Source organism: Gallinula chloropus, assembly GCF_964237585.1.
Source record: "Gallinula chloropus genome assembly, chromosome: 4".
In the NCBI taxonomy this organism is placed as follows: Eukaryota; Metazoa; Chordata; class Aves; order Gruiformes; family Rallidae; genus Gallinula; species Gallinula chloropus.
Genome location: NC_140088.1, coordinates 82282438 through 82295322, shown reverse-complemented (window position 1 = coordinate 82295322; position 12885 = coordinate 82282438). Strand labels below are relative to the sequence as shown.

The following is a 12885-nucleotide window of genomic DNA, read 5'->3' as shown; positions in this document are numbered from 1 at the left end:
CTCGATAGTCACAGCACTGAAAAGGTACAACCTGTGCTCTGAAGGCCTGCAGCTCCCCTCCCCTGGCACATCTGACTCAGAGAACCCAGAAGAGGACTCCTACCAACTCCTACCAAGGCAAAGCTCACCCCAGATGAAACAGCAACCAGCCAACTGATGAAGGAGCAGGATTCCTAAGCCGTGCACGCGCTCGGGGCGAGGGAAGGCACCGCTCAGCCCCAGTGGAGACAAGAACAAAAAGATAAAGGCAACAAGAATAATTAGGGGAGCCCTGGAAGTTGAGAAGAGTCCCATGCACCCAGTTGTGGTCAACCCCAGGACAGGGACCTTCCCAGATGGAAACCATGTGGGTGCAACATATGGGTGAGCACAACTCCCCAAACGCCTCATCGGGAAACCGTGGCCATTTCCATCTCCTTCCACCTCCAACCCCCTCATGCAGAGGAATAGTGTGATCTCTTCCTCCTCTAGGAAGTGGTCTAGGGCAACCTCTTCCTCCTCTTCCTCCCTCAGCCAGGGCCCCGGAGCTCCTTCAGCCACCAAGTCAACCCCAAGCAAGCACACCTCCCTGCAGAAGAGTACCTCGTTCCCCTGCCTCTGTTCTCTGATGGTCTCCAAACCACAGGGTGGTAAGTTGGAGAGCAGCACCTGTGCTCACATGTATGCAGGCAGTGAACTCAGTGTGGCAATGAAAACTCTTCTGTCACTCTGTGGTCACATAAAGACCCTCCTGGAAGGAGCTCTGGTGGGGTGGCAGGGTGGCTGCAGTGCTGACTGGGGCAAAAAAAGGACAGTTTCTTTACTTTACAACCCCCATGAAAGTACGTAAGTGTCCTGCAAAGGTATAAAAGTGTTCTGTGCTCCCTGGTCCCACTGGGACACAGCACAAGTGCCATAAAGAGCCACTCAGGGAGCTGAGTGAAGCCCACCCTAGGCAGTTTTGCACCAAGGCTGCAGCTCCCTGGGAGCCAGCAGAGGTGGGACAGTCCCAAGTCCACCCACCCTTCCAAAGGAAAGACAGACTGACGCACAGGTCGAGCGGAAAGAGTCAGAAGGCACACGGTAAAACGACTGAGAGTCCCCTAAAAAGGAGCCACAACCCCCCCACAGCTTTCTCTGGGTGACAGGTACGGTCCCAGCCACCACAGAGGGAGCAAAGGGAACATCTCCCCCAGCTCACATAACTGCCGAAACACCCCCAGCTCTTTGCAGAACCAGAAGCAGCCAGGCTGAGCTGCTGAGTGTAACACCATCAGAGCACAGTCACACAAACCATCCACACACCTTACCCACACCTCTGGTGTTTCGGGCAGGCTCACCACCATCAGTCCACGTGGTCATCTGTGCCACACCAGGGGCTGCACCAGCCTCCCCTGGCTTCTTCCTCAGCTTGCACTGAGAAGTGCCCTGCTGCTCTGTGCCCAAATGGACCTCACACCAACCACCCCGCTCAGGCAGCCCGTGAAATACACAGGTGATGGCTGCAATGCCCCTTCCCAAACTCAGCCCCCAGTCCCGAGCTCACCATCCAACCATGGCAGCGACAGGCACAGGCAGCGCTGGGGTAGCACCATCTGCTCTCCATGAGTCTGTCTGATACAGAAATCCATCAGAGCTGAAGGTCGTGTGCCAACCAGAGCTAATTTGATCAGAAATGTTTCCCGTTCAGGATGGCCAGGAGAGCACTAGAGAAGCTGCTGATGAACTCACACCCTTTGGGGCAAGGCTCTCTCTCAGCATGTTGGTTCTACCTCAAGCTGGGGCAGCACAACCAGTCACCCTGCTCCAGTGGGAGGATGATGGCACACATCCTTCACCAGCATCTTGATGGTTTTAAGCTCAGGAGCTCACCACGTTCCCCCCACGCAGGGGAGCATGGTTTTGATAACACATACACACCCCTTTGCTCTGACCATTCGCAGCAGCTGCAGAGCTGCAGGAGCTGGGGATGGCTGCAGCCCCTGCCTCAGCACCGATGCCTTCCCTTCCTCACGCTACTGCCAGCGTGTCAGACTGACACCAGGCTCAACCCAACCTCCTGCCTCAGATCTCCCCTGGTGTCAGGACAAGCCAGAAGCCAACTTCCCTGGGTTAACCCAAGACTGGCATTCTCACCAAGATTCACAACACCACCATCACCACAATCTGAGATTTTAAAAGGAGAGAACCTGTCCAAGCTCGAAATAGCACATCCCCATCTACCTTCCTAGCCAGGCAACCGCCGGCTGGGGACCCAATGACTTTCCCAGGCAGAGGTGGAAGGGCAGCACCAGGTCAGGGGTGGGACATGAGGCCGGAGCCCAGCTGCAGCCACAGTCCCTTGCCAGCTGTGGAGGAAGGAGATGGGGGTCAGACACACCGCCAGCTTGGGGACAGACATCCCTGGGGCTACCAAGGCACAACAGCCAGTGACATGACCCAGGACTCCTTCAGGCTGCAGACACTGTACAAAGCGCCAGCTCCTCACTGATCCCTTCCCAAGAGCCAGGGTGAGTCTCGAGAGCTGCACGCCACAGCCTGCAGAGTCCACGCTCCAGCCCCAAGGACACCGACAGACAAAGATTCGGGTGAGTTTTAGGAACTCTTCCCTGCCACCAGTGATCAAGAGAACACCTTCTGCCAGTGCCCAACAGGCAGGGAAAGCACAAGCACCCTCTTGGTCACACCAGCCTTTGCAGCTGGCCACACACCCCAATTTCAGGCACTGGGCACAAGGCAGTGACGCATTTGATGGTGCATGGGGAGCACAGTGTGCCCATGTGGAACCAGACAGTCCCTACACAGTGGATCCAGGAAGCCACTGTCCCAGGAGCTGCCAGTCCTGCTCAGACAAGGCAGGGCTGGAGAAGAAACCTCCTCTGGCTGAGAAGCCGAGCCCATGGGCCTCACTGCAACTGCCCAGTGCTCCATCCACACACCAGGCACCGCTCACTCACTTCCACCTCTGTTCAAAGCACTACACGTGAGCACACAGAGCATCCCCTCGGTTATTCAAGGACACCAGTCCTTAGTCACCAGAAAACAGGTGCAATTCCAAGTGACTTGACTTGCCATTTCAGCGAGGTTTGGGTCACCACCACGAGCACCGACTGCTACAAGCGCTTCGCTCCATCACAGCGGGTGACACCCATGGAATATTTATTGTACTCCTTCCCGGAGCCAGGCTCTCACCATCACACAGGGGCACCTCCCCCCCCACCGTGCAGATCTGACTAACTGAACCTCAAACTGTCACTCAAAGTACAGATCAAAAGTTTCAGGCGAACCCTGAGCACAGGCAGCGCCTCTGAAGGGCCCTGAGAGGAGATGCACGGCTGCAGGTACGATGCGCTCAGCCTCAAACGCCAGACGTGACCCGGCACGGCCGGAATAAGGGAAGACTGGGACATCATTCCAATGCCTGTCAGGTCCAGCCATTACCAAGCAGAGAGTGCACAGCGCTGCCACGCTGAAAGGGGGGGGATTACCCCAGGATTAATATCAGACCCATCACCCACATGGTGGGGGTGGCTGCCGTCTCGCCCAGCAGAAGCCAGAGCGGTGCGGGTCTGCCGCCCTCAGGATTGTGGATGAGCCAGGATGAAGCCCCCCCACCCACCCACCAGCGGTACTGGATTCATCCTGATCAAGGCTGGGAAGCAAGAGGTCAAATTGGGAATGGCTCAGCTGTTTCTGAACACTGTGGCACCAGCCACAGCCCTGGCATAGGACCACAGGTCACCAAAGCCTTCATAGGGATGGCACTGGGACAGCCAGGCTGTCCAGCCCTGCCAGAAGGGCCGGCACAGCACCTATTCCCAGATGGGCTCTGAGGGAAAGGCACAGAAGCCTGTTCACATCCAAGAGCCTCAGCAGCCGGCCTGCCTGACCGAAACCCGGCACAGGCAGCAGGGCAGGACAGGGCTGTCACAGTTCAGTCAGGAATTTCACCTCCTTCCCAGCGAGCAGGGAGGTTTGGCAGGCAGGCAGCCCCAGCAGCTCGAGCTGCTTTACACACCCGCAGCCATCATCCCCCGGCCCAGGGGAGCGCTCCGCAGCCGCATCCCCACACGGAAACCACATTTCTACCCCACACAGGGTGGGCAAAGCAACTTCCCACATTCCCACTGCCTCACACTATCTCCCTACAGCCTCCCCCCCCCTCCCCCCGAGCATTTCTCCGCCCGGCAGCCGCGGTGGGAAGGAAGGGGTCTGCCCTCCCACCCCTGCCACCGACCCCGGCGGTACAAAGCGCGTTGCCGAGCTGGCAAGCGCCCAGTAACAGAGAGGCCGAAAACACGCTGCCCCGGTCCCCAAAACAGCGAGTGTCTGTCACCAGCCCAGCCAGGAAGAACAAAACGACAAAAGAAAGAAACTCCAAAGAAAGGCCTCGCTGTAGGGCCGGTGCCCGGCTCCGGATCTGCTGCCCACCGCACAGCCCAGGGTTAACTGCAATACGGTAAAACCTGGAAATGATTTTCAGGCACTCGGAAGCTCAGTATCTCACCGTGCAACCTGGAAAATAAGCAAAGAGGAAGGGAAAAACCACGATGCAGGAAGGAAAACAAGCCCGAATCTTTGTGCTTGAAAAGCCCTAGAAAGATTCTGTCATCAACTGGAGGCTCAGCTGACGCCTCGATCGCGTTTATCAGCGATAATGAACAGCACAGACAGACTAACTTAAATCAAAAGGACACGGCTGCTAATGAAATTCAGGCTATTTATCCACCCACCACACAGGATAACAGATATCGTTAGCGATGGAGCTACCAAATCCCAGCAATCCGAAAGCAGGGGAAGCACAATCTAGATCTCAGTACAAAAATAGCCCTATTTCTCATTGCAACAGATAGCACTAGGATGCATTATGATATTATCCATCAGTATAGCCAGGAGTTTGTAAATAAGTTTCCCTCCCCCCCCCCCCATCCCCATATCTTACCCGGCTGTATGTGTGTCTCTTGCTCTGGGCCATGCTGTGCCGCCTCTCCTCTTTATTTTAAAGATTTATTATTTTTAGATAATGCTCTCAGCTCATGGCCGGCAGTAATTCAGCAGAGGTTCTCCACGTTTAGGCAGATCTAACATCCCCGCGTCCCTCCAGCGAGGCTCTGCTGGGGCCACACAGAACGGGGCGGGGGGAGAGGGGGGGTGGAAGAAAAATAAAGGGGGAGGAAAAAAAGAAAAAAAAGGAAAAAAAAAAAAAAAAAGCCCTTTTCTGGCAGCGATTCTGTAACACAGGGACACGCAGCAATCCAGCCCAGCCGATGGAGACTACTCTGCGCTAGTGCTGCTCCAGACTTGTCACCGCTGCCAGCTCGCTGGGTCCTAACGCTACCCAGCTCCTACTGGAGCCGCAGGAGGGAAGGAAACGGCTTCGGCGCAACCGCCTCCTCGACGCAACCGCTGCAAGGCCCTGGCACGGCCACCAGCACAGCCACTGCAAGGCCCCGGCACGGCCACCAGCACGGCTGCCACTCACCCACTCGTGCCGGAGCACCAGGATGAATAACGCCTCCTCCTACCGCCACCCAAATATCCTCCCGTCTTGAGCCACCCAAGTTGCCCCCGGACACCGCAGCGGCGGCACTGCCCGGCGTCAAGGTTTGCCCCCCACCAGCCAGTCCTCGTTCCTCCCTCTGTCCCAGCACTGCACCCCTCCAGAGAGAAGCACATGTAGGAACAAGGCCGTGGTGCACCTTCTCGCCCCAGCACCCCCGCGGCCGCGCACGGCGCCGCGGGGAAAAGGCGTGCGCGGGCAGACGGGCGGCACGGGGACCAAACAGTTAATCATGGGGTATTTTTTTAAAATCAATAATTGTTCCTTCCCTGGCTGATGTGAATAGATGGCTAATTAAAGTCATCAGCCCCTCTTCTCAGAGCTGTCTGCAGCGCTAATTGCGGCTGGCAAAACGGCAAGCGGGGCTAGCGGGGCACTCCTGGCACGGCACCGTACCCAGCCGCCTCATGCCGTGGCTGTAGGACACCAGCACCCACCAACAGCCCGGGACACCAGCACCCAGCCATCATCCCCCTCCCTGGCATGTATCTCAACACAGGGGCCACACCACCAAATCTTACCACAGCGTGACTCCTGGCTGCAGCCACCACGGAGCAGGAGGCGAGGGCAAAGCCAACGTCACCAGCAAGGTTCCAAAGAGGCGAAGAGGAACCTGCTCGGAAAGTTCTGGATGGGTCAACATGGGGCTGCATTTTTTGGAATGCTAGGAACAAGGAATGAGAGCGACCCGGGTGCCCCGTGGTGCCTTACCCAGCCCTACCCCATGCCTGCATGGCTGTGGGTCTCCAATGAAAGGCTGTGGAGAAACGTGGGCTTCTCCGACCGCCCGTACCTGTGCCGAAGCGCTGCTCCAGGAGCCACAAGCTGGATGGAGGAGCCTGAACACCACAGATATGCACTGAAAGAGCCAAGCACGGCTCAGAACAGGGAGCAGCACATTCAAGACAGGGGAAGAACATCCTTTGAGGATACAGCAACAAGCATTTGCAGGAACCAGTGGAGAGCTGGGGGGGCTTCTGAGCACAGTTACGTTTCCCACGCAAAGCCCAGGTGAAATCACCCGCTGGATAAGCACTCTGCAGCCAACAAACCTGCCCCAGCTATCCCCGCACAAAAGGAAAGCAAAAACCTGCCCAACACTTCCTAAGCAGCCTGCTGCAGGTACTCAGATGTCTGAGCTGAAGCCCCTTCCCTGCTGCTCTGAAGGAAACAGAAATGCAACCCCAATGTCACCGAGAAAGTCACAAAAAGCCAAGAGCCCCCATTCCACTCAGCCCTGTTGGCCCCAGGAGAGAGCAAGGGCATCTGGTGCCAAAACCCCCGTTATCTGGACAGAAACAGAGTCAAACACAGCCAGAACCAGCCAAACATACCCAAATGACGACACGAGACCAGCACTGGCTGAGCCAGCCCCGCGCCCCTGCCCTGCTCGGGCTCACAAGGCCAGCACTGCTTCAGTTCCTCTCCAATAAAGCCCAAACCACAGCTTTTCCCCTTCAGAGAAGCCATCAGGTGCTTCTAACCACAGGCAGAAGCGTCACCAGCTCTGGAAGCCTCTGGTGACTTGCTGCCAGCATCCAGGAGGTTACACTGGAAGGAACGTCGCCACGTTTCACCTCTTCCTCTCCTCTGTGGCCACCACTGGCCACTGTTCAGAGGGGCTCCTGGCTGAGCTGGACTTCCAACCCAGGGCAGACACCTCACCACAAACCACATATGCTTTATCTTGATTGGTTATTTTTTTCCCCCTTTTGAGCCAACATCCACTGGATTTCACCCACAAGGGAGCTATCACCTACCTGCAGAGCCAGGAAAGCCCTGACCTCTTCCCTCAGAGGCAGCAGCACACTTCAGAGCCTTGGGAGACCAGAGCCCCCTGAGCCCCCAAGCACAGCACAACTTTGGTCCTACAACACAGACAGGCCCTGGCCAAACAGGGCACAGCCATCTCACACACACACTCAAAGGGCACTGATCCCAGGAGAGCAACAGCAGGGTTTGGATTCAAACCAATGAGATGAGAACCCAGGACATGGAGTTAAACCCTTCCTGCAAGCAGGAAAAAAAATGGGAACTGGCCATAGGAATTCAGGAATCAGCACAGAAGGGGGAATGGTCCTGCAGCAGCCTGGGGACAGGGAAGGAGGGACACATTCCCCCTCAAGGGACAGGAACTTACTGCTGCTCTTCCCACAGAGCCCTAGGAATAACAGGACAGATGGCAGGAGAAGCAAAATACCTGTGAATGACAGGAAGGCTTCCCTCCCAGTGAGCTCAGCCGGGGCTAAAAGAGCGGGACTGTTGTTTAAAAAGTAAATGACAAAAGCCACATGGTGAATTCCTCCCCCTTCCCCAATCCCAGGGCTTTCTGTGCATGGGAACCCTTCCCCAGGCACAGTTTTCCCCCAGGTCCCCACAGCCCCCCTGCCAGTCAGCTCAGTGGCCAGCATCCTCATGACCAACAGCAGAGCAGCACTGACAAACAAAGCACATAGCAAAGCACCCAGTTTCCTCTCAGAGCCACTCAAACACAGCAGGGATAGAAATCAAACGCCCAGTGAATGAGACAACACCAAGGAGTAAGGAGGAGGATGCTTCCAGTAAGGACACCTGCCAAATTTCTAATACACAGCCAGGGACTCGTTAAGTATCACTGGAAAGTTATGGGAAACCTGAGAACGAGCCTGTGATTAGCCCCAAAAAGGACAACAGGCCCAGGGTAACTTAAGCCCCCATGGCCCTTCCAAAAGCTGCAGAGACAGGGAAGCAGCCTCGAGCTGAGGTCACTCAACACTGAAATGAAAATACTTGAGAACATTCCGCTGTAGCACGGGCAGGCTCAGAGTGACCAAACCACACGGCTCTCCCTGTGACTGCACCACCAAGGATGGAACCCCCCATGGGTTTGGGTGGGCAGAGCCCTCAGAGCACTCCCCAGTACCACCCCTGCCATGGGCAGGGACACCCTCTGCTAGCCCAGGGTGCCCAAAACCTCATCCAGCCTGGCCTTGAACCCTGCCACGGACCCAAGGGCAGCCACAGCTTCTCTGGGCAGCCTGTGCCAGGGCCTCCCCACTCTCCCTGGGAAGGATTTCTGCCCAGATCCTCTCTCCACCCGCCCTCCTTCCCCACAGCAGCAGAACCTCCATTCCCAACAGAGCCTTCTGAAATTGCCTCAGCGTTTCCTCAACCCAGAGGGAAACAGCTACACACAAACCAGCCTTTGAAAGTGAGTTTGTGACTGGATGCAGGCTGAATGCCTGCCGAGCAGGAGGATGGAACAGCAACTCTCCCCCCCACCCAAAGAGGGCTCATTTCTTAGCCCAGCCAAACCACAAAGCCACAGACACCGTTTCCAGGTCTCACTTCTCATTTACCATGAGGAATTTGGGGTGAAAAATAAAACTCGACGGAAAGACAAGAAGCCAACGTCAGGCAGCGTTTTATTAGTTAACTGAAACTGCATTACAGGGGGGGTATGGAGAGCTTCCTGCAATTAAAGCACTAAGAGCAGCCTAAGCAAGCAGTGCAAGCAATCAACAGACCCGTGAGGTCACCATGAGGTGAGCCTGGCTGCCATGGCACCCAAAGAACCCAATCTCGGCCCAAGCCCTGCTCTACAGGGAGGAAGTGATTTGGGGTTTTTCTCCAAACTCAGACACTGTTGCTTCTGGATGAACTGCTCCTTCACCCACACAAACACTCAAGATGAATACATCTTCCCAGCACTTCCAGGGGCTGCCACCACCACTACCAGGAACTACAGCATCCCCTTTTCCACAAAAACACACCCAATTCTCTTGATTCATACGAAGTGCTGAGATTAAATTTGCTGGTTCAACATCCTTTAATTAACTTTGTTTAGGAAATGTCAGCTTTAATAAAGGCTAGGGTTTGAATGTTCCTGTAAGCTGATGTCCTGGTTTCAGCCAGGATGGAGTTAACTTCTTCTGTAGCAGTGGTTGGAATGCTGTGTTTGGGTGTTAAAATGGAAGCAGTGCTGATAACACCCTGATGGGTTTAGTTGCTGTGAGACAGTCAAGAATTTTCTCAGCTCTTCATATCTCTCTATTCATGAGAAAGGAGGGGACGAAGCCAGGACAGGTGACCCAAACTGGCCAAAGAGAGTACTCCATGCCAATCACCTCATGCTCAGTATAAAGGGGGCTGAGGGTAGGAGGAGTGGGGGCAGCTCCAGGATGCGCGGTTTTTGGGGGACAGTCGGGTTCTGGGACGGCTCTGGGTGGCACGGCCTGAGCTGTGGGTTCGGTGAGAAACAGGTTCATATATTTTTTGCTCTAAAGTCCTGTCAGCATTGTTATACTTTATCTTTCTGTTATCTTAGTAAACTATCCTTATCCCAACCCATGGGCTTTTGGTTTCTTGGGTTTGGGGTTGCTATTTGCCCCTTCCTTTTCCCTTCCCTTGCCTCACACCCCCCCACACTTCCCCTGCTCTTTTCCTTTAAAGAGCAGGCAGCTGCACGGATCTTGGCTCTCAGCTGGGGTAAAACCACAACAGCTGACATTAAAATATATCAGTACAGTGTAGAAATGGCCAAGGAGCTCCTGCCAGGTTCGCCTCACCACCAGAGCTTGGGCTTATCACCGGCAACAGAGCCCTGGCATGGTTTATTCCCAAGCCACACCAGCCACTGCACAAAGAGGCTACCAGATTCCCAGTCCAACCTCGCTTTCCAGAGCACTGACAAGAAAACTTCCTGTTAGAGAGAGGAACTGGACATCCCCCAAGTTGGAGACAGCTCCAGCGGGTCTGGGCACTCAGGAGAGCAAGGACAGGCAGAGGGATGGCTGGCACACCAGGAAGGGGCTGGCAGTAACCTCCTCACCCTCAGCCAGTGCAGCACAGCCCCTCTCAGGACTCCAGGTGTCTATAAGGCAGCAACACCTACCTTAAAGGCTGTGCACGCTCACAAACCCGACTCGCTGGCTCTCAGGAGACACGTGTCAAGCGCGGGAGGCTGAACTACATCAGCTCGGGGCATAACTCGTGCACTGGGGTCACTCTTGCCCAAGTCTGGGGCGATCTCCCTTCGCCTGTGGGGGGGGAAAAACAAAATTAAAAGGTGGCAAAAGTTACAGCTCTCCACACAGCACCTCTGCAGCAGCAAGGCACGAGTGCAGGCTGCAGCACCCTTTGTCTCCACGGCTTTCCTAGGACCTACCACGACTGCCAGGGAGCCACCCTGCCTCTTGACACAGTACCTGTTACAGAGAAGCTATGGTACAATGGCCAGAGAATAACCAGCTGAAAGCACAGGGCAAGAAAGAGTCCAGGCACTGAGCAGCTGAACACCAGCAGCTCATTCCCTGGGAGCAAACAGAGCAGGAATGGCAGAATCACAGGGGTTGGAAGGGACCTTGAGAGATCATCAGGTCCAACACCCCTGCCAAAGCAGGTTCCCCAGGACAGGTCACACAGGGAGGTGTCCCAACAGGTCTTGAATATCTCCAGAGAAGGAGACTCCACACCCCCCTGAGCAGCCTGTTGCAGTGCTCTGTCACCCTCACTGTGAAAAAGTTCTTCTGCATGTTGGTGTGGAACTTCCTGTGCTCCAACTTGCAGCCATTGCCCCTTGTCCTGTCCCCACAGACCATAGAAAAGAGGCTGGACATTTCCCACTGTATCCCACACTTGAGATATTTATAAACATTAATAAGATCCCCTCCTAGTCTTCTTTTCTCTAAGCTGAACAGCCCCAAAAGAGGTTTGAGAGCCTTCAGAAAACTCCTTGCTACTAGTTTAGGAAGAGCGAAACTCCAGATCATTTAATTAGATACACACATTTATACAGGGGCACACACCTCCCCATGAAACTGCTTCAGCAAAGCTCCTTTTTTCCTGGCATTTCTCTCTATTTTATTACTTTAGTTTCCCAGCAAAAACTCCTGTTCAGAAAAGAAATTCCACGAGTGGCACTTCAGGGTTCTGCCTGTGCCACGTCAGTAGGAAGCCAGATGGAGTTCGCTGAGCTGGGGACTCCTCATTTGACCCTGGGCTACGCAGGCTCCCCACAGGCAGCCTGAAAGTCAGCCCAGGCTCTTCTCTGCTCTTGCCTGACACGTAGAAGAACAGTGAGGGGAACTCCATCTGCCCTGTTACACCTGTGCTGGCTGACAGACGTCAGGTACAGGCGCTGGCACACAGGGTCACCGATACAGAGGAAAACCTCGCCGAGCCGTTAAAGACCTGAACAGAAGTTCTCCTTTGTGGTGATGGCCAAGTAGCAAAGGACAGACACTGTGCTGTCACAGGGAGGCTGAAAGCCCTGCTGAGCAGTGAGAGACTCTCCCCACCTTCCACGCATCCCCCACCCATCCCATCCCATCTTTAGGCCAGGCTCTTTTTGGAGCGCGGAGCATCGCTCCCCCTGTCCCACACACCCACAGCAGGCGCTCAACCAGCACCCCACCCCAGCCTAGCCCCACCTCCAGCAGGGGCAGTTTGCCACCTCAAACAAGGCAATTCAGGCTGCATCAGGCACAAAACCCTCTTCCCACGCAAGGCACTAGGACCCGGCTGGCACTCGCCGCGAGCCTGCGCCCTGCACCGCCGCACAGCCCCGCCGCAGCCGCGCCGCAGCCAAGGCAGGCGGCTGCCGCTCAAGGCCGGGGCAACTGTCGCTGGCTTACACCACGAACCTAAGAATTTTGGCTTTGGTTTTCCTTTTTAAGCTTAAAAACACCCCAGAACACTGGGGGATTGCGATCGATAACACCAACGGCAGCGCTGCCGGGGAGACGGTAACCGCGGCAACGCACCCGGAAAAGCAAAGGATGCTGCGGACCAGCCCCAGCTCGCGGGTAGCAGGAGGAGGTCAGTCGATTTGAGCTCATCTCCATCAAAACAACCCATCCATCATTTCACAGCCCAGCACCCTTCCCCTGCCATCGGGCCCCCAGCCCTGTCCCCCGTCATTTACCCTTCACCGGGCGCCGCTACGTCAGGAGAAGCCGATTTGAGTAACGCGTGCTCCGCTTTACGCCCCAAACGCTCACAGCCACCACCACCCGTTATTTATTCCCTGGGAGACTCTGGCCAACTGCTGGAAAAGCCATCAGTGCAGTACAGGGCTGATACCACTGCCTCCACTTCCTTTCCTGACCGATTATCATCCTTAACGAACTTCTCCGCTCGTTAACGGGATTCCCAGCCATTCCCCCCTTTTCCCTTTGGAGGGAAGCTAACGGGGGATGGTGGTGGTGGTGGTGAGGCACGATGCCACCTCTCCCAGTCTGTGCCAGCATTACCTGGGGCCACGAACCAAAAGAATATTAAAAAATGATAATAAATAGAACACAAATTGATCAAAAACCTGGCAGAGAATAACGCTCCTCATCATGCCAGGAGGAAAAGCCGGGTAC

At 55.4% G+C, this 12885-nt stretch overlaps 1 protein-coding gene across 3 annotated transcripts in view; it reads right to left on the bottom strand.

Moving 5' to 3' along the window:
- DCTN1 (dynactin subunit 1) overlaps window positions 1-12885 on the bottom strand; it is a 63061-nt gene that overhangs the window by 47680 nt on the left and 2496 nt on the right. For all 3 annotated transcript variants that reach the window (XM_084263777.1, XM_084263778.1, XM_084263779.1), the window contains exon 2: window positions 10413-10557. The gene's annotated coding sequence lies outside the window, so the exon portion shown is untranslated. The remainder of the gene's footprint in view (window positions 1-10412; window positions 10558-12885) is intronic.